The 22,136-nt window shown below is 46.4% G+C and overlaps 1 pseudogene; it reads right to left on the bottom strand.

Moving 5' to 3' along the window:
* Nucleotides 1–240: 240 nt before the first annotated feature.
* On the bottom strand, nucleotides 241–443 carry LOC144504223 (U2 spliceosomal RNA; annotated as a pseudogene).
* Nucleotides 444–22,136: the final 21,693 nt, after the last annotated feature.

Genomic DNA, 22,136 nt, shown 5'->3' with positions numbered 1-22,136 from the left:
TGGATGAGGTGGAGGGCTGTTGTAGGCTGCAAAGAGATATAGATAGGATGCAGAGCTGGGCTGAAAAATGGCAAATGGAGTTTAACCCTGACAAATGCGAGGTGATTCATTTTTTTTTGTACTTTTCCAATTCAATCAAATCAAATCCAATTCAGAGTCTCAACAAGTTGAGACATTTCTGATCCAGGCTGGCAAGACAGGGCAAGCGACCAAATTGCCCTGTCCTGGGCCTGATCTACATGAGCCAAGCTGATTGGAGGAGCAAAGCAACACCTCCTCCAAGACTTGAGCTCATTTGCATCTTAGCCAAAAGACCGAGATACCGCTTTTAAAAATTGCTTCATATGAAACATATGAAGCTTCAATATAACCTAATGACCTCAACCAAGTGCAGCATCCAATCCATACTACACTTGATCTTAGCCAAAAGGCCAAGAAGGTGATTCATTTTGGTAGGACAAATTTAAATGTGGATTACAGGGTCAAAGGTAGGGTTCTGAAGAATGTGGAGGAACAGAGAGATCTTGGGGTTCATATCCATAGATCTCTGAAGGTTGCCACTCAAGTGGATAGAGACGTGAAGAAGGCCTATAGTGTGTTGGCGTTCATTAACAGGGGGTTTGAGTTTAAGAGCCGTGGGGTTATGCTGCAACTGCACAGGACCTTGGTGAGACCACATTTGGAATATTGTGTGCAGTTCTGGTCACCTCACTATAAGAAGGATGTGGAGACACTGGAAAGAGTGCAAAGGAGATTTACCAGGATGCTGCCTGGTTTGGAGGGTAGGTCTTATGAGGAAAGGTTGAGGGAACTTGGGCTTTTCTCTTTGGAGCGGAGGAGGTTGAGAGGAGACTTGATAGAGGTTTATAAGATGATGAGGGGGATAGATAGAGTGAACGTTCAAAGACAATTTCCTTGGGTGAATGGAGTGGTAACTAGGGGGCATAACTATAGGGTCCATGGTGGGAGATATAGGAAGGATGTCCGAGGTAGGTTTTTTACTCAGAGAGTGGTTGGGGTGTGGAATGGACTCCCTGCAGGGATAGTGGAGTCAGAAACTTTAGGAACATTTAAGAAGCTATTGGATAGACACATGGAGTACTTCGGGATGATAGGGAGGAAATAGCTTGATCTGGGTTTCAGACAAAGCTCGGCACAACAACGTGGGCCGAAGGGCCTGTTCTGTGCTGTACTGTTCTATGTTCTATGTTCTAAAAGTCCGATGGCAGCAGGGAAAAAGCTGTTCTTGAGTCGGTTGGTACCTGACTTCAGACTTTTGTATCTTTTTCCTGATGGAAGAAGGTGGAAGAGAGAATGTCCGGGGTGTGAGGGGTCCTTGATTATGCTGGCTGCTTTTCCGAGGCAGTGGGAAGTGTAGACCGAGTCAATGGATGGGAGGCTGGTTTGCGTGAAGGACTGGACTTTGTTTACAACCCTTTGTAGTTTCCTGTGGTCTTGGACAGAGCAGGAGCCATACCAAGCTGTGATACAACCAGAAAGAATGCTTTCTATGGTGCATCTGTAGAAGTTGGTGAGAGGCGTAGCTGACATGCCAATAGAGCCTAATGTCATGAAATGGAAAAGATGGGATTAACAGTTGCATTTTAAACTCACGTATGCTCATCCCACACTGAGGAACAGAGCAGATAGCAAGGTTCACATGAGGAGATTGAATGATCAAAAAATAAATCTGGACTTGTGACTTTGAAATAAGGATAAAACTTGAACATTAACCTGGTAACATTTGGAGGAAGCAATGTTATCTAAACAACATCAAAAGTAAGTATTGTGGGTGTTCCTGTCCTATATTCAAAACTGCCAGACTGCTACGTTCTGCTAAACTGCTGTATTCAAGTCTGCCACACTTGTAAAAGCAGGTAAGTACCGTCTCTTTGCGTGAGCCGAATCTGGTATTACACAGAAAGCTTTATGGTTACATAATTTCAGCAGGCATCCAAGTTCAGTATTAATTTGTGATTTGGGGAAATATGACAAGAGCTAAAGAAATAGGGAGTTTTCCACCTCCCCCCACTCCCACCCCCGCAATATCAAAAAGCAATTTAACCTCAAAGCGTAGATGGAAAGCACATGTAGGAATCGCCAAGTTATACAATTTCCTGTCAAATCCACATCCTTCACTGCAGGTTGCTGTTTTACAATGCAACTACCTGGAAGATGGTATGTAAACTGTCATTTGGAGATTCAACTGATAAAATGACAAACTGTTTCTCTAATTTACAGAAAAATATTATCAGTATCATCAACTTCTTCAAAAGCACAATACGAACATTTATCTTATTATCTGTGGCATCTAACCCACAATATAATATTCTTTTTTACCATTTTAAAGAAAATATTATTTCCAGCAATCTATTCTTGCTGTTACTATTGGTGTTTTACTGCTTGCATCCATATATATCTTTGTGCTGCCCTTAAAGGGACAATCACCACAAGCTTACATTGCTTTTCACATACCTTACTGACGTTCTCCTCAGGAGAATAAGGTTGCCCCTACAATTCTAATACTTCAACAGAAACTGTCAAACTCGAGGTCAACCCAGTCCGACAAGCAGCCCTTCATGATCCTTATTGTTGACAGTGCATTGCTCAAATATCCCTGATCTAAAATGAATGGAAGATCATTGAGTCCAAGATTGGAGAACTGATTTTTCTAAAAGCCTGTTCTTTTAAAAATCAAAGGTAATGGAATAGATCTCATTGGTTGTACCCGCATTTTCTATCTACTGTACCCACAACAGGCTGCTGACCATTAACCTACTTTACAATATTGCACAAAGATATGTGCCGGAATTCTACTGCCCTGTCCATCACGGGAATCGAAGCGGGCAAGGGGCGGACAATGGGAAGATCCATTGACCTCGGGTGGGATTTTACAGTTTCGGGATTTTAAGTGAGGCTGTAAAATCATAGAATCCCTACAGTGCAGAAGGAGGCCATTGAGCCCATCGAGTCTGCACCAGCCACAATCCCACCCAGGCCCTATCCCCATAACCCCCATGCATTTACCCTAGCTAGCCCCCGTGAGACGAAGGGGCAAGTTAGCATGAACAATCCACCTAACCCACACAATTTTTGGACTTTGGGAGGAAACTGGAGCACCCGGAGGAAACCCACGCAGACATGGGGAGAATGTGCAACTCCACACAGACAGCGACCCAAGCCGGGAATCGAACCCGGGTCCCTGGCGCTGTGAGGCAGCAGTGCTAACCACTGTGCCGCCCAGGGTCCAACCCTTCCATGTCTATCAAAAATAACAATAAACCTGTCAGACAGGATTTTCTGCGCTCGCCCCAAAACTGGAAATTTCCCCCTGAGGTCAACGGACCTGTGCATGATCCGCACCCCACCCCGCTACGATTCCAATGGAGGATGGGACTGGAAAATTCCACTCGTAGAGTTTAATTTGGGTACCTTAGATATTATTAGGGAACTCCTTTTTTTAATCCCCTTTCTGTTTATAAGTAAACAGGGATTCCTCACTGAACATTGCTTCTGTCAATGTTATTGCGGAATACCCAGCATCGAGATGCTAATCATTCAAAACCAGCTCCACTGGGTGGGACTTGTTAACGTTTGCCTGACACAAGACTGCTGAAATCAGACTCCAGAAACAATTGTTCAACTTGGAACTTGGTCATGGCAGGGGACTGCCAGGAGGACAGCAAAAATGCTTCTATGGATGTTCTCAAAGCATTCCTGATGAGATCAAGCACCCCGCCAACTCCTGGGGGTGTCCCTAGCTGGTGACTGAACAAATGGGAGAAGATTAATTTGGGAAGGCACCAATACACTTTCCACTGCCTCAGAAAAGCAGCCAACATAATCAAGGAACCCACGCACCCTGGACATACTCTCTTCCTCCGTCGGGAAAAAGCTTCCTACCTGAATGTATCCAGATATATCACAGCTTGGCATGGCTCCTGCTCTGTCCAAGACCACAAGACGTTACAAAGGATCATGAATGAAGCCCAGTCAATCATGCAAACCAGCCTCCCATCCATTGACTCTGTCTACACTTCCCGCTGCCTCGACAAAGCAGCCAGCATAATCAAGGACCCCACACAACCAGGACAAACCCTCTTCCACCTTTTTCCATTGGAAAAAGATACAAAAGTCTGAGGTCACATGCCAACTGACTCAAGAACACCTTCTTCCCTGCTGACATCAGACCTTTGAGTGGACCTACCTTGTATTAAGTTGATCTTTCTCTACACCCCAGCTATGACTGTAACACTACATTCTGCACCTTCTCCTTTCCTTTTCGATGCACGGTAAGCTTTGTCTGCAGGCGCACAAGAAGCAATAATAAATCAAATCAAATTTTTTTTTTAAATCGAGAGAATTTGTTGGGAAGACACAGGATGAAGCCAAAACATCGTAGAGAACCAGGGGTGAAAGTAATTTAACTTTCTTACCGATAGTGTCATATTACATGAGTGTAACTCAAGAGAAATATTTATAATTGATCGCTGTCTCTTCATCATGAGATGCAAGCAGAAGTGGAAAGAGAAACATATCACACCTGCACCCGCACACACACACACACACACACACACACACACGTACATGCACACATACACGTACATGTACATGCACACATACATGCACACACCGTTTAGAGGTCTTACTGGACAACTGACTCAAAAATCAAACAGTGCAGACCAGTTAACAGCAGATACTTTAAGCCACCTTCTTACTGGTATGCCCTAACAGAGCATTCCAGCTTACTTCCACCTCTGGAGTGAACAGACTAACCTTTAAACATTCATCTACCTGAGCTTCGAAGCATGACCTGCCCCAAAATGTGGCAGAGTCTGCAGATTGGACAAAGGATGTATCAGCCATTTCAGGCCCAATCCAAGCAAGTCACCCTCAATCCCAATGGGCTGCCTAAGAAGAAGAGTTTTGTTATAATGCCATTGACTCAATAGGGAAAATGTACCCCATTCATGTGACATTTATGATTACCTGATTAGCCAGAGAGCCACAATGAGGAGGGTTTAAACGTATTGATGAAATCAACCTCGCTCTTTATTGAATTCAACTGTGACAGGGATTTTAAAGGGCAGTATTTAAATAATGATTTACCATCAGTGAATAACTGATTCGACTTTGCTTATTTATCCAGTCTGTAACTAAGGAAAAGTAACATTCTCCATTACAGACTGAGGGCCTGATACAGGCAGCAAACACAACAATAAAACTCCTCCAAACTGACCCCATCACAACTTCAATTCAGTTTCTCTCACTAATTGCTTTTCCTACTTCAGTAGTTTCTAATTGTGAATGATTCATCCAACTACTTTTCTCTCTCCCTCTCTCTCTCTCCTAATATTATTCTGCTGCTCCTTCATCCCAGCATATCGGGTGGCACTGCTGTCTCACAGCGCCAGGGACCCGAGTTCGGTTCCTGCCTTGAGTCACTGTCTGTGCAGAGTCTGCAAGTTCTCCTCGTGTCTACGTGGGTTTCCTCTGGGTGCTCCGGTTTCCTCTCACAAGTCTGAAAGATGTGCTGTTAGGTGCATTGGCCATGCTAAATTCTCCCTCAGTGTACCTGAACAAGCGCTAGAGTGTGGCAACTAGGGGATTTTCACAGTAACTGTCGCAGTGTTAATGTAAGCTTACTTGTGACATTAACATATAAGTAAGCTTAAATCTCTCTGTGTTTTCTCTCCCTGTCTCGAATATTCTGAAATCTCTTCCTCAATTACCTTTTTCCCAATCTGGTTTTACCCTAGCATCCTGTGCCTGTATTCTGTTCATGATGTGGAGATGCCGGCGTTGGACTGGGGTGAACACAGTAAGAAGTCTCACAACACCAGGTTAAAGTCCAACAGGTTTATTTGGTAGCAAATACCATAAGCTTTCGGAGCGCTGCTCCTTCGTCAGATGGAGTGGAACTGTGCTCTCAAACAGTGCACAGAGACACAAAATCAAGTTACAGAATACTGATATTCTGAATATTCTGTAACTTGATTTTGTGTCTGTGCACTGTTTGAGAGCACATTTCCACTCCATCTGACGAAGGAGCAGTGCTCCGCAAGCTTATGGTATTTGCTACCAAATAAACCTGTTGGACTTTAACCTGGTGTTGTGAGACTTCTTCCTGTATTCTGTTCACAGCCCCAAGTTTAATGATTCTTTTCTAACTTTGAAAGTTATTTCATTTAGAAATGTGGTTCAGATATACCGTTTTTCAATTATAATGTTTGTTTTTTCTGATGAGAAATGTCCAAAAGAACTGAAATCAGATTTACACACACATTCTTCTGGGAAAATCTGATTCGCTCATCATTGTTCGATTTAAAACCCTACTTTTCAGGAATGCAACGATGATGTTAAGTGAGGAATTGCTGCACTTACTCTGAAATGTTAACTTTTTAACTGAAACTAAACTTCCAGTTTATCTCTCAAGTCAGAACTGACCTGATTCTGGAACTAAGAGTCTCCAAGGAGGGCCGATTTCACACTGCTTCATTTTGGCACTTCAAAGGGTGTGACTTTAAGATTGTAATGACTCAGGGAGCTCAACTGGAAAGGAACATAGTTTATTTACAGCATGCAAAGTAAAGCTGCTACCGTGATGTACGCACAGTAGTCCCGGCCATTATTTTTAGCAAAACAGAATTATACTAAATTGGTTAAACTGAGGGACAAAGCAAGAAGGGCAGCCCCTTGAGGGGGTACTGCCCAGAACAAAAACAAAGCATAAATGAAACTGTGCCACCGTGGACGGCATGATGGCACAGTGGTTAGCACTGGTGCCTCACAGTGCCAGGGACCTGGGTTCGATTCCCAGCTTGGGTGACTGTGTGGAGTTTGCACATTCTCCCCGTGTCTGCTTGCATTTCCTCCAGGTGCTCCAGTTACCTCCCACGCTCCAAAAATGTGTGGGTTAGATTGATTAGCCATGCTAAATTGACCCTTAGTGTCAGGGGGATGTCGGGGGGGTTGGTAGGGTAAATGCGAATGGCCTGGAGATAGGGTAGGTGCTGTCGGTGCAGGCTCAATGGGCCGAATGGCCTCCTTCTGCACTGTAAGGATTCTATTACTCTATGAAAACATCAAACGAAAAGGCAATTAAAAGAGTCAATAACACACTCCAGTCCCTGCAGTGCACAACGAGCATGGAAGGCCTCGATGGTGCTAGTGGACTCCGCATGCTCCCTGTCCAGTCACACCTGCCCGTGAATGTAGCCGCAGTAGAGGGGCAGACAGTAGGGCTGGACAACCCCTTCGGTCACCCGCTGCCTGGATCTATTAATAGTGAGTCTGGCCAGGCCCACGTACAGGTTCATGAGGAGGTCTCCACCTTCCCGGCTCACCTCCCATAGATCAGTGGGGCTGAAATGCAAACAAAACAGTGATAAAAGATTTTTAAAATAACTAAAAAGGAAGTGCAATCTAAAGCACCCTTTATAAAAATGGTCCACGGACTCCACAAGACCACAAAAGGTGCAGGAAGTCTTGGGAGCCCGTGAACCAGTGCAACCTGTGGTTGTATGGGACTGCTGCATGGGCCCCATAGGACCCAGCTCAGTCTGCGCAGGACCCAGCTCAGTCTGTACTGGACCCAGCTCAGTCTGTACTGGACCCAGCTCAGTCTGTACTGGACCCAGCTCAGTCTGTACTGGACCCAGCTCAGTCTGTACTGGACCCAGCTCAGTCTGTACTGGACCCAGCTCAGTCTGTACTGGACCCAGCTCAGTCTGCACAGGAGCCAGCTCAGTCTGCACTGGACCCAGCTCAGTCTGTACTGGACCCAGCTCAGTCTGTACTGGACCCAGCTCAGTCTGTACTGGACCCAGCTCAGTCTGCGCAGGACCCAGCTCAGTCTGTACTGGACCCAGCTCAGACTGCACTGGACCCAGCTCAGTCTGTGCAGGACCCAGCTCAGTCTGTACTGGACCCAGCTCAGTCTGTACTGGACCCAGCTCAGTCTGTACTGGACCCAGCTCAGTCTGCGCAGGACCCAGCTCAGTCTGTATTGGACCCAGCTCAGTCTGCACTGGACCCAGCTCAGTCTGTATTGGACCCAGCTCAGTCTGTATTGGACCCAGCTCAGTCTGTATTGGACCCAGCTCAGTCTGTATTGGACCCAGCTCAGTCTGTATTGGACCCAGCTCAGTCTGCGCAGGACCCAGCTCAGTCTGTATTGGACCCAGCTCAGTCTGCGCAGGACCCAGCTCAGTCTGCGCAGGACCCAGCTCAGTCTGTATTGGACCCAGCTCAGTCTGTATTGGACCCAGCTCAGTCTGCGCAGGACCCAGCTCAGTCTGTATTGGACCCAGCTCAGTCTGCACTGGACGCAGCTCAATCTGCACGGGACCCAGCTCAGTCTGTACTGGACCCAGCTCAGTCTGTACTGGACCCAGCTCAATCTGCACGGGACCCAGCTCAGTCTGTATTGGACCCAGCTCAGTCTGTACTGGACCCAGCTCAGTCTGTACTGGACCCAGCTCAGTCTGTACTGGACCCAGCTCAGTCTGTACTGGACCCAGCTCAGTCTGTACTGGACCCAGCTCAGTCTGCACGGGACCCAGCACAGTCTGCACGGGACCCAGCTCAATCTGTACTGGACCCAGCTCAGTCTGTACTGGACCCAGCTCAGTCTGCACGGGACCCAGCTCAGTCTGCATTGGACCCAGCTCAGTCTGTACTGGACCCAGCTCAGTCTGCACTGGACACAGCTCAGTCTGCACGGGACCCAGCACAGACTGCCCGAGAGCCAGCTCAGTCTGTACTGGACCCAGCTCGGTCTGCGTAGGACCCAGCTCAGTCTGCACAGGAGCCAGCTCAGTCTGTACTGGATCCAGCTCAGTCTGCACGGGACCCAGCTCAGTCTGTACTGGACCCAGCTCAGTCTGCGCAGGACCCAGCTCAGTGTGCACGGGACCCAGCTCAGTGTGCACGGGACCCAGCTCAGTCTGTACTGGACCCAGCTCAGTCTGTACTGGACCCAGCTCAGTGTGCACGGGACCCAGCTCAGTCTGTACTGGACCCAGCTCAGTCTGCGCAGGACCCAGCTCAGTGTGCACGGGACCCAGCTCAGTCTGTACTGGACCCAGCTCAGTCTGTACTGGACCCAGCTCAGTCTGCACGGGATACAGCTCAGTCTGGGCGGGACCCAGCACAGACTGCCCGAGAGCCAGCTCAGTCTGTACTGGACCCAATCAGAGCTTTCACTGCAGCATTGAGACGTTGGGTCTTTTCTCCTTGTGCTGCAATAGAAGCTGTGAAATCAGCCATAAAATATTACACCATGGCAGATGCACAAGTATTTTGATGGAGTTGGTCCCCATCTCTACACTGTGATGGATGGACCTCAAGTTGTACATGAAACCCTGTCCCAAGTTGGTGCCAGGCATTTGTATTCTCCTTGACAGTGAAGATAGGGTCTCTGGAAGGCCTGCCTTTGTGTCAAAGATCTCACATATGCCTATTAATCTTGTCCTATACTCTGTCCCAACAAAGTCCTCATCTATTGCAGGCAATTGGGATTAGCTTAGGGGTTTAAAAAAAAGGGTGGCATGGACAAGTTGGGCCGAAGGGCCTGTTTCTATGATGTAAACCTCTATGACTCTATGACTCTCTATCTGACTGTTCTGCAGCAGACTCGCCCTCTAGCAGACGTGCCATCCTTTCCCCTGGCCTTGATAAGGTCTACTTCCCCCCCACTCACGCACGACGGTCCATGGTCACACTATCAGCAGCTTGTTCATACGCAATTATGGGAGGAGGGTGAGATGGGATTTGAGAAGGTGCAGTAGACAGGAAGATATTGCCATTCTGGATGTTTTGAGTGATGTCTGTGCTTTCTGCACCAATAATTCAAAGCGCTGCCTCCTCAAAGGGGTGAAGATATGTAGCTGTGCCTGTGAGCTGTGGGCTTTCGGCTGTTGCTCTTGATTTGTGTCACCTTGTCTTGCGAGAGAGGCAGAAGAGTGAAGGTGTTGCAATCTGTCTGGAAGACGTGTATATCAAAGCTCAATAGCTGCAAACATGTGGAATCTGTAAGGTGTGGGTGTGAGGCTTGTGACAGTGGTAAATGTATGGAAGGGAAATGGAATATATGAGTGTTACGAATGAGTACTGATTGCTAGAAATTGTTGTTGGCTGAGAGATGAGGGTGTGGGACATTGAGCAGTGAGTGAAGCTTATTGTACATTGAGCAGGTAATGGGATTCACTGACCTTGACCGCTTGAGTGTGGTCATTGAACTTTTTGCGACACTGCAGCCAGTTCCTTGCACTGACCTCTGTGGCTATCTGTTCCCATTCCCGTCGAGGTGTCTGTCCAAGCGGATCTACCATGTAAATATGACATCTTTTCTCCTTCCCATTTCCTGTATTAAGGCCTCTAGTGCTTCATGGGAGAACCTGGGAACCCTCTCTCTGCTCTGATGTTCCTTTCCTTCTTAATCATAGAAACCCTACAGTGCAGAAGGAGGCCATTCGGCCCATCGAGTCTGCACCGACCACAATCCCACCCAGGCCCTACCCCCACATATTTTACCCGCTAATCCCACTAACCTACGCATTTTAGGATTCTAAGGGGCAATTTTTAACCTGGCCAATCAACCTAACCCGCACATCTTTGGACTGTGGGAGGAAACCGGAGGACCCGGAGGAAACCCACGCAGACACGAGAAGAATGTGCAAACTCCACACAGACAGTGACCCGAGCTGGGAATCGAACCCAGGACCCTGGAGCTGTGAAGCAGCAGTGCTGGCTTTAATTGGCGTTAGCCAGTCAGCAGCATATTTAGCACTGGACGGCAAACCAGGATCATAATCAATTAGCATGCTAGGTTTGCAGGCTGCCTGCATTGCAACTCCCTGTCCCAATAATGAGCCTATAAATCAAACATACATCTCTGTAGTCCAGTGGAGAATAAGTTCCAGAATGCTGCTTAATTAATTAAACAGCCACCTAAATGATGTTAGAGTCACGGTGTGCTTCATTCTTGCTGTGGAATGTACAACTTATGCTGGAAGTTAAAAACAAGAGCAATTGATCAAAGATGGCTTTAGGCAAATTGCTCTTATTGGAGTAGAGAGAGGTAAGATGCCAACATGCCCAGGCTGAATTGGCATGGGAAACATCACTTAGGAACTCATTATGGGACCAAGAGAATCTGAAATACCAACAGATTTGACAAAAAAAGTGATGATACGAATGAGTGTGAATATGCATTGCTCACCGTCTATGGAGACTGCTATAAATATTTAGTGAAGTTTATTTATTAGTGTCGCAAGTAGGCTCATATTAACACTGCAATGAAGTTATTGTGAAAATCCCCTAGTCGCCACACTCTGGTGTCTGTTCGGGTACACTGAGGGAGAATTTAGCATGGCCAATGCATTTAAACCAGCACGTCTTTGGATTGTGGGAGGAAACCGGAGCACCCGGAGGAAACCCACGCAGACACGGGGAGAATGTGCAAACTCCACATGGACAGTGACCCAAGTCGGAATCGAACCCCGGTCCCTGGCGCGGGGTGAGACAGCAGTGCTAACCACTGTGCCACTGTGCAGCCCCTAATATCGGTCACCACTGATGGCAATTCAAATAGCGGACTAGTTTGCTCGAGGACTGGGCAACATTTGAATTGACCCAATAAGCTGCTGCAAATGCAACACATTGGTAAACAATTCATCCGATTGAAACTGAGCACGCCAGGATCAAAACGAGAACAATTTAGATTGATGTAGTTGGTTTGGGCACTGCTCAATCACACTCAGTAATGTCCCCTCCCTCAATAGGACAATACTCACTGGCTGCTGCTAGCAATGTAACTGGCCAAATTTGTTGTCTACCTCACTGCTGAGCTGCCAGGGGGGGGCACAGAAAGTGTTTGCAGTTTGTTAGTCTAATTTTATTGAGACCATTCAAGTCATAGAGTCATAGAATCCTAGATGTTTACAGCATGGAAACAGGTTCTTTAGCCCAACTTGTCCATGCTGCCTTTTTTTTTAACCACTAAGCTAGTCCCAATTGCCCACGTTTGGCCCATATCCCTCTATATCCATCTTACCCATGTAACTGTCTAAATGCTTTTTAAAAGGGTCCAAAATTGTACCCACCTCTACCACTACCTCTGGCAACTTGTTCCGGACACTCACCACCCTCTGTGTGAAAAAATTGACCTCTGGACCTCTTTGTATCTCTCCCCTCTCACCTTAAAACCCTCTGGTTTTAGACTCCCCTACCATTGGGAAAAGATGTTGACTATCTATCTCATCTATGCCCCTTATTATTGTATAAACCTCTATAAGATCACCCCTATGACTCCTACGCTCCAGGGAAAAAAGTCCTAGTTAATCCAGCCTCTCCTTATAACTCAAACCATCAAGTCCCAGTAGTATCCTAGTAAATTTTTTCTGCACTTTGTCTAGTTTAATGATATCCTTTCTATAATAGGATGACCAGAACTGTACACAGTGATCAAAAGTAGCTGCCATCTATGCCAAATTGGCAAGTCCATTGAAAATCACTAAAGCGTTGTGAGAGTTCAAACTTTGGGTCAACTAAAAAAGTTCTCACTTTGTTATGCAACTCAAAAAGACATGTGAGTACCTTTCCCCAGGAGAGCCAGTGGTCCTTGGTGTGCAGAAGTAGTTGATGGTAATCACTGCCGATGTCGTAACATAGAGCTGCAAATGTTCACAAATTTAATGGGTGGGCCTGGATAAAATAAACTTTTTTAACCCATTCTCCCAAAATGGTCATGAGATCAGCAGGCATTTTCATTGCAGTTAACTCCTTCTATGGACACAACAGTGAATGCACATTGCGAGTGGAACCACTGCTCTTACACGAGTGACAACCCCACTGTGTTGGCCTGATATCGCACGCACCCCATCTGTGCTAACTCCTACACATTTTGACCAATCAATCCCCTTTTGCATTATGAAAGCGTTCAACAGGTCAAAAATAGACTCTGCTGTTGAGCGTGTGGGCGACGATTCACAAAAGAGGAGGTCTTCATGTATCTATTGTGTTCATATCTAACATCGGTGTGCAACTTTGCAAGGTTTGCAATGCCCAGTGATTCATCCAGTTGAAGTGCACCAAATTGACTTGCTTGCATTCTCACTATTAGTTGATCATTCAAGTTGTGGGTCAACTCATTGATTTTGCGTTGCACTGTGTTATCAACAATGAAATTATGTTAATTTTCTTGCAGGCCTTCTCTCCCAGAGCAACACCCACCATCCCTTCAGCCACTGGCAGTATCAACTCCCTGATTGTGTGCTGCTTCCCTGCCTTCGCTCGGAGCCGAGCTACCCAGTATGAGGCCTCCACCACCTTAGCATCATCACCAATGTGCATTCCATAATTTTCTTGATATTCTGAAATTCTTTGAGCTTGTTTTCAAAAAATTTGATTGGCTTGGATACTTATTCCCCATGTTTAGTCTCAAGATGACAGCAAAGATTAGCAGGCTTTAAGCTTTCATTCGACAGAACTTCATAACACATGACACATAATGGCAACGGTTTGTTTTCAGTGTAAGTAAATCCCAGTTCTAAGTATTTACTGCTTTTTTTCTCCACCTTCTTCATTTACTTTTGTTTTGCTGAATTTCATTTGCTGATAACTGTCCTTTTGACCATCACTGTCCTTTTGACCATCAGTCTCTTTTCTCTTTAAGTGTGCCAAGTGCAACCATCAATCCATTTTTTACTTCGCCGGGCTGTGTTTCTTAACTGTTACATGTGCAGAGAGAAGAGGCAGTTCAAATTGGCATCAGGCAAAAGCACCACACAGTTTATTTATTAGTGTCACAAGTAGGCTTACATGAACACTGCAATTAAGTTACTGTGAAAATCCCCTAGCCGCCACATTCTGGCACCTGTTCGGGTACAGTGAGGGGGAATTCAGCATGGCCAATGCCCCTAACCAGCACATCTTTCAGACTTTGGGAAGAAACCAGAGCACCCGGAGGAAACCCATGCAGATATGGGGAGAACGTGCAAACTCCATACAGTGACCCAAGCCGGGAATTGAACCCGGGTTCCTGGTGCTATGAGGCAGCAGTGCTAACCACTGTGCCACCTTAATTTCAAAGAATAATGATCTGGAGTTGCCAGTGTTGGACTGGGGTTGGCACAGTAAGCAGTCTCACAACACCAGGTTAAAATCCAACAGGTTTATTTGGCAGCATGAGCTTTCGAAGCGGTTCCTTCATCAGGTGAGTGCAGGATTTATTTCACAAACAGGGCATATATAGACACAAACTCAGTTACAAGATAATGGTTGGAATGCGAGTCTTTACAGGTAATCAAGTCTTTACAGGTACAGACAATGTGAGTCGAGAAAGGGTTAAGCACAGGTTAAAGAGGTGTGTATTGCCTCCAGCCAGTTCAGTTAGTGAGATTTTGCAAGCCCAGGCAAGTTGTGAGAGTTACAGGTAGTGTGACATGAACCCAAGATCCCGGTTGAGGCCGTCCTCATGTGTGCGGAACTTGGCTATCAGTTTCTGCTGGGCAATTCTGCGTTGTCGTGTGTCTTGAGGGCCGCCTTGGAGAATGCTTACCCGAAGATCAGAGACTGAATGCCCGTGACTGCTGAAGTGTTCCCCGACAGGAAGGGAACACTTCTGCCTGGTGATTGTCAAGCGGTGTTCATTCATCCATTGTCGTAGTGTCTGCATGGTCTCCCCAATGTACCATGCCTCGGGACATCCTTTCCTGCAGCGTATCAGGTAGACAACGCTGGCCGAGTCGCAAGAGTATACATCGTGTACCTGGTGGATGGTGTTCTCACGTGAGATGATGGCACCCGTGTCGATGATCTGGCACTTCTTGCAGAGGTTGCTGTGGCAGGGTTGTGTGGTGTCGTGGTCACTGTTCTACTGAAGATTGGGTAGTTTGCTGCGTACAATGGTCTGTTTGAGGTTGTGTGGTTGTTTGAAGGCAAGTAGTGGGGATTTGGGGATGGCCTTGGCGAGATGTTCGTCTTCATCGATGACATGTTGAAGGCTCTGGAGAAGATGTCGTAGCTTCTCCGCTCCGGGGAAGTACTGGATGACGAAGGGTACTCTGTTGGCCATGTCCTGTGCTTGACTTCGGAGGAGGTCGGTGCGGTTTTTCACTGTGGCGCGTTGGAACTGTCGATCGATGAATTGAGCGCCATATCCTGTTCTTACGAGGGTGTCTTTCAGCATCTGTAGGTGTCTGTTGCGATCCTCCTCATCCGAGCAGATCCTGTGTATACGGAGGGCTTGTCCGTAGGGGATGGCTTCTTTAACGTGTTTAGGGTGGAAGCTGGAGAAGTGGATTATCGTGAAGTTATCCGTGGGCTTGCGGTACAGTGAAGTGCTGACATAGCTGTGGGGGATGCTGGTGTAGAGTGCCGAGACATCCATTGTGACGAGGAATGTTCCAGGTTCAACTGCTCCATGGGTGCTGAGTTCCTGTAAGAAGTCCATAGTCCCCACGATGATGGCATTGCTGCAACTGCCTCAGTACTCAACGCCGACAACTGCCAATCTCCAGACGCGAATCTACAACTCATTCGCTTCATCCTGGACCACAATGTCTTCACCTTCAACAACCAGTTCTTCATCCAGACACACGAAACAGCTATGGGGACCAAATTCGCACCTCAATATGCCAACATCATCATGCACAGGTTCGAACAAGACCTCTTCACCGCACAGGGCCTTCAACCGATGCTATGCACTAGATACATCGATGACATTTTCTTCCTTTGGACTCATGGTGAACAATCACTGAAACAACTATATGATGACATCAACAAGTTCCATTCCACCATCAGACTCACCATGGACTACTCTCCAGAATCGGTTGCATTCTTGGACACACACATCTCCATCAAGGACGGTCATCTCAGCACCTCACTGTACCACAAGCCCACGGATAACCTCACGATGCTCCACTTCTCCAGCTTCCACCCTAAACACATTAAAGAAGCCATCCCCTATGGACAAGCCGTCCGTTTCCACAGATGAGGAGGATAGCAATAGACACCTACAGATGCTGAAAGATGCGCTCGTAAGAACAGGATATGGCGCTCGACTCATCGATCAACAGTTCCGACGTGTCACAGTGAAAAACTGCACCGACCTCCTCAGAAGACAAACATGTTTTGTGAAGGGGAGGTCGTGTCTCATGAACTTGATTGAGTTTTTCGAGGAAGTGACGAAGATGATTGATGAGGGTAGGGCAGTGGATGTTGTCTACATGGACTTCAGTAAGGCCTTTGACAAAGTCCCTCATGGCAAACTGGTGCAGAAAGTGAAGTCGCATGGGATCAGAGGTGAGCTGGCAAGGTGGATGCAAAACTGGCTCGGTCAAAGAAGACAGAGAATAGCAGTGGAAGCGTTTCTGAATGGAGGGCTGTGACAAGTGGTGTTCCTCAGGGATCAGTGCTGGGACCTTTGCTGTTTGTAATATATATAAATGATTTGGAGGAAAATGTAACTGGATTGATTAGTAAATTTGCGGACGACACAAAGGTTGTTGGATTTGCGGATAGCGATGAGGAACATCAGAGGGTACAGCAGGATATAGATCAGTTGGAGACTTGGGCGGAGAGATGGCAGATGGAGTTTAATCCAGACAAATGTGAGGTAATGCATGTTGGAAGGTCTAATACAGATAGGAAATATACAGTAAATGGCAGAACCCTTAAGAGTATTGATAGGCAAAGTGATCTGGATGTACAGATACACAGGTCACTGAAAGTGGCAATGCAGGTGGAGAAGGTAGTCAAGAAGGCATATGGCATGCTTGCCTTCATCGGCCAGGGTACTGAGTTTAAAAATTGGCAAGTCATGTTGCAGCTTTATAGAACCTTAGTTAGGCCGCACTTGGAATATAGTGTTCAATTCTGGTCACCACACTACCAGAAGGATGTGGAGGCTTCGGAGAGGGTACAGAAAAGATATACCAGGATGTTGCCTGGTATGGAGGGCATTAGCTATGAGGAGAGGTTGGAGAAACTTGGTTTTTTCTCACTGGAGCGACGGAGGTTGAGGGAAGACCTGATAGAAGTCTACAAGATTATGAGAGGTATGGACAGAGTGGATAGTCAGAAGCTTTTTCCCAAGGTGGAAGAGTCAATTACTAGGGGGCATAGGTTTAAGGTGCGAGGGGCAAGGTTTAAAAGAGATGTACGAGGCAGATTTTTTACACAGAGAGTGGTGGGTGCCTGGAACCCGTTGCCGGGGGAGGTAGTGGAAATGGATGCGGTAGTGACTTTTAAGGGGTGTCTTGACAAGTACATGAATGAGATGGGAATAGAGGGATATGGTCCCCGGAAGGGTAGAGGGTTTTAATTAAGTCGGGCAGCATGGTCGATGCAGGCTTGGAGGGCCGAAGGGCCTGTTCCTGTGCTGTAATTTTCTTTGTTCTTTGTTCTATGGGACACAGCGGACAGAGTATCCTTCGTCGTCCAGTACTTCCCCGGAGCGGAGAAGCTACGACATCTTCTCCGGAGCCTTCAACATGTCATCGATGAAGACGAACATCTCGTCAAGGCCATCACCACACCTCCTACTTGCCTTCAAACAACTGCACAACCTCAAACAGACCATTGTCCGCAGCAAACTACCCAGCCTTCAGGGGAACAGTGACCACGACACCACACAACCCTGCCACAGCAACCTCTGCAAAACGTTCCAGATCATCGACACAGATGCCATCATCTCACGTGAGAACACCATCCACCAGGTACACGGTACATCGTCTTGCGGCTCGACCATTGTTGATATGCTGCAGGAAAAGATGTCCCGAGGTATGGTACATTGGCAAGACCATACAGACACTATGACAACGGATGAATGAACACAGCTCGACAATCACTCGGCAGGAGTATTCCCTTCCTGTCGGGGAACACTTCAGCAGTCACGGGCATTCAGCCTCTGATCTTTGGGTAAGCGTTCTCCAAGGCGGCCTTCAAGACACACGACAACGCAGAATCGCCGAGCAGAAACTGATAGCCAAGTTCCCCACGCATGAGGACGGCCTCAACCGGGATCTTGGGTTCATGTCACACTATTTGTAACTCCCACGACTTGCCTGGGCTTGCAAAATCTCACTAACTGTCCTGGCTGGAGACAATTCACATCTTTTTAACCTGTGCTTAACGCTCTCTCCATTCACATTGTCTGTACCTGTAAAGACTTGATTACCTGTTCAGACTCGCATTCCAACCATTATCTTGTAATTGAGTTTGTGTCTATATATGCCCTGTTTGTGAAACAAATCCTGCACTTACCTGATGAAGGAGCAGTGCTCCGAAAGCTCGTGCTACCAAATAAACCTGTTGGACTTTAACCTGGTGTTGTGTGACTACTTACTCAAAGAATAATAGTGGATTATATTTCACAAGGATGATTATAAAGCGAATTACATTGCGAATAATAATGTAATGTTGATTATGATACATAGGAGGTACTCGTAATTGTATTATGTTTTTTCCATGGATTACTTGCAGTACTGAACCACAGGTTGGGAACCACTGACCTAGAGAATATTTCAGTGCAGTGCAGCACAGTACTGAGGGAGTGCTGAACTGTTAGAAAAGTCACTTTTGAATGAATGAGTGGGACTTGAACCCACAGAGGAAAGTGAGGTTTGACTGACACCTTTATAGTTTGCTGAATTATCACACAGATATAATGCTGCTGGGTGAACACAAATATCTTATTTTTGGTGACTAATTGTCAACTTAGTGTCCCTGAAAATACATGAAATTTGAAAAGCAGCAGCATGGTGACACAGTGGTTAGCACTGCTGCCTCATAGACCAGTGACCTGGGTTCGATTCCTGGCTTGAGTCGCTGACTATGTGGAGTTTGCATGTTCTCCCCATATCTGCGTGGGTTTCCTCCGGGTGCTCCGGTTTCCTCTCACAGTCCAAAGATGTGTGGTTAGGTGGATTGGCTATTCTAAATTACCCCTTAGCGTCAGGGGGACTAGTGAGGGTAAATGCATGGGGTTATGGGGATAGAGCCTAGGTGGGATTGTGGTCGGTGTAGACCCGATGGGACGAATGGTCTCCTTCTGCACTGTCACATTCTATGATTCTATATTGCACCGTTAGTATATAATCAGTTTAAATCATTAGCTTGCAATATCAAGGCATGAATGAACCCAAGTCGCTTTTGTTATGTTGTTGAAAATAGCATTGATGGCATTAAAATTATTCTTCATTAAAAAAAGCCTCTTAATAGTGCTCTCGTCCTCCAATCCCCTCGCAAATATAAACGCATGTTTTTAAAAAATCTACGTTAATGATGAAGTGTAAAATGCGGTATGTTAGAAGTTGCTGACAGTTCACACTTTCACATCTTTGAGGTGAGGTTCTGGAACATTCAGCGGGAAATTGAATTTCTGCTGAAATTGAGCATGATTACTCTGGGCGGGATTTTATGGCCTTGCTCATCCCGAAACTGTAAAATTCCGGCCAAGTTCAACGGACCTCCCCAATGTTTGCCCCTTGCCCGCTCTGGTTCCCATGGCACGCAGGACGGTAAAATTCCAGCCTCTGTACCTGTTCAAAGTTATTCAGGCAAACTTTGTGTTGTCTATTAGTTATAATGATTGTGATGTGCAGCCCAGTGTGGAATGGATGATTGAGTGGCTACACATCTCAGCAGGAGATCCACATTCATATGAAGCTGGTGCCAATTAAAACCAACCTGCATTCTTCTTAAACAGTCCCTTCAGGTGGTGGATGACTTGCTTCTACTCTGGTTTGATGGGTCCTGCAATGGCTGATAAATTCAGTATGTGATCTGTAGACAGTGGACAGAGTACCCTTCGTCGTCCAGTACTTCCCCGGAGCGGAGAAGCAACGGCATCTCCTCCGGAGCCTTCAACATGTCATTGATGAAGACGAACATCTCGCCAAGGCCATCCCCACACCCCCACTTCTTGCCTTCAAACAACCGCACAACCTCAAACAGACCATTGTCCGCAGCAAACTACCCAGCCTTCAGGAGAACAGTGACCATGACACCACACAACCCTGCCACAGCAACCTCTGCAAGACGTGCCGGATCATCGACACGGATGCCATCATCTCACGTGAGAACACCATCTACCAGGTACACGGTACATACTCTTGCAACTCGGCCAACGTTGTCTACCTGATACGCTACAGGAAAGGATGTCCCGAGGCATGGTACATTGGGGAAACCATGCAGACGCTACGACAACGGATGAATGAACACCGCTCGACAATCACCAGGCAAGACTGTTCTCTTCCTGTGGGGGAGCACTTCAGCAGTCACGGGCATTCAGCCTTGGATCTTCAGGTAAGCGTTCTCCAAGGCGGCCTTCATGACACACGACAGCGCAGAGTCGCTGAGCAGAAACTGATAGCCAAGTTCCGCACACATGAGGACGGCCTAAACCGGGATGTTGGATTTATGTCACATTATCAGTAACCCCCACAGCTTGCCCCTGGTCTTGCATAATCTCACCAGTTGTTCTGTCTGGAGACAATACACATCTCTTTAACCTGTGTTTAATGTTCCCTCCAACCACATTATCTGTACCTTTTAAGACCTGGCTGGCTGTAGAGATTTGCATTCTAATTAGTATTCTGTAACTTGATTTCTGTGTCTGTGCACTGTTGGAGAACAGAGACCACTCCACCTGACGAAGGAGCAGCAAGCTCCGAAAGCTTATGGTATTTGCTACCAAATAAACCTGTTGGACTTTAACCTGGTGTTGTGAGACACTGCTACATGCAGGGCTGGTAGTGCCTGCAGGGTGAGGTATAGGAGTTTGCTGGGAGGTTTGCCTCTGCATGTCCTTAAGGTCTCTCACTGTGTTTGGTGCCTTCTTCAATATACCTTCTCCATTGCTGGCACAGTGGTTAGCACTGCTGCCTCACAGCGCCAGGGACCCAGGTTTGATTCCGGCCTTGAGTGCCTGTCTGTGCGGAATCTGCATGTTCTCCCCGTGTCTGTATGGGTTTCCTCCCACACTCCAAAGATATGACAGAGCCTCTTGTCACCTCTCTTGTGCAACAGTGGACAGTGAACTGAGAGATGATAACTGTGTGTCACCTTGCTAACGTGGCATCCCTCACTGGCAGCAAAAGATGTGTCCAGAAGTCTCACATTACATCACTCCTCGCAGAGTCATCCCAACTCTGTGAAAACCTGGCCTCAAACATTGTAAACAGTTTGCCATTAGGGAGATCCCCTCTATGACTTGCTCGTTTTGTAGAATCGTAGAATTACACAATACAGGGGGAACCATTCGGCCCAACGTGCCTTTACTAACCTTTTGAAAGAGTTACCTAATCAGTCTTGCTCCCTTGCACTTTCTCCATAGCCCTACAATCTTTTCCTCATCAAGTTTTTATCCAACTTCATTTTCAAGCGATAATAGAAATAAAACAGATTAATTGGGTCAAAATAGTCCATTTCTGTGCTATCTACTCTAAGAAACATCTTCCTTTCTTTTTAAATTCAACTTTCAGTTGGCACAGTGAGATGTATTCAGTTAATAATGTTGATTTGATTTTTAATATTGGTATTTTGAAACTGTTCAGGTTTTTTTCTTTTTAAAACACGAAGATTTTGAAGATAATCTGGGAATACATCACATCTGAGAAGTTTTGAAAATAAAACCGATTAAATTCAAGTGAAAGCTGTAGAGGAAATTATAATGAGTCACATGTAACCCGGGATAGTGAAATGATTTTCAAAGAGGATTAAAGGCTGAAAATGAACTATTGTTTTGGAATAAGAATTCGTTAATCCTCAAAAAGAAAGCTTTGAGGGAACATTTACAAAGAAGCCAAAGAGTTCATCAGTTTACTTCCATAACATTGCGAACTCTAACTTCTTAATTGTTCCACAAGTATCATCCATTCTTTTTGTGCCTCGAATCAACTATTTTAATGATCTGCTGTCATAGAATCATAGAATCCCTACAGTGCAAAATAAGGCCATTCGGCCCATTGACTCTGCACCGACCACAATCCCACCAAGGCCTTATCCTCGCAACCCCATGGATGTACCCTTGCTAATCCCCCTGCCACTAAGGGACAATTTAGCATGGCCAATCAATCTAACCTGCACATCTGCACGGTAGCACAGTGGTTAGCACTGCTGCTTCACAG

This window comes from Mustelus asterias, chromosome 14, assembly GCF_964213995.1.
Source record: "Mustelus asterias chromosome 14, sMusAst1.hap1.1, whole genome shotgun sequence".
Taxonomy (NCBI): domain Eukaryota; kingdom Metazoa; phylum Chordata; class Chondrichthyes; order Carcharhiniformes; family Triakidae; genus Mustelus; species Mustelus asterias.
Note: the sequence above shows the minus strand (reverse complement) of the source record. Positions and strands in the feature narration are given on the sequence as shown.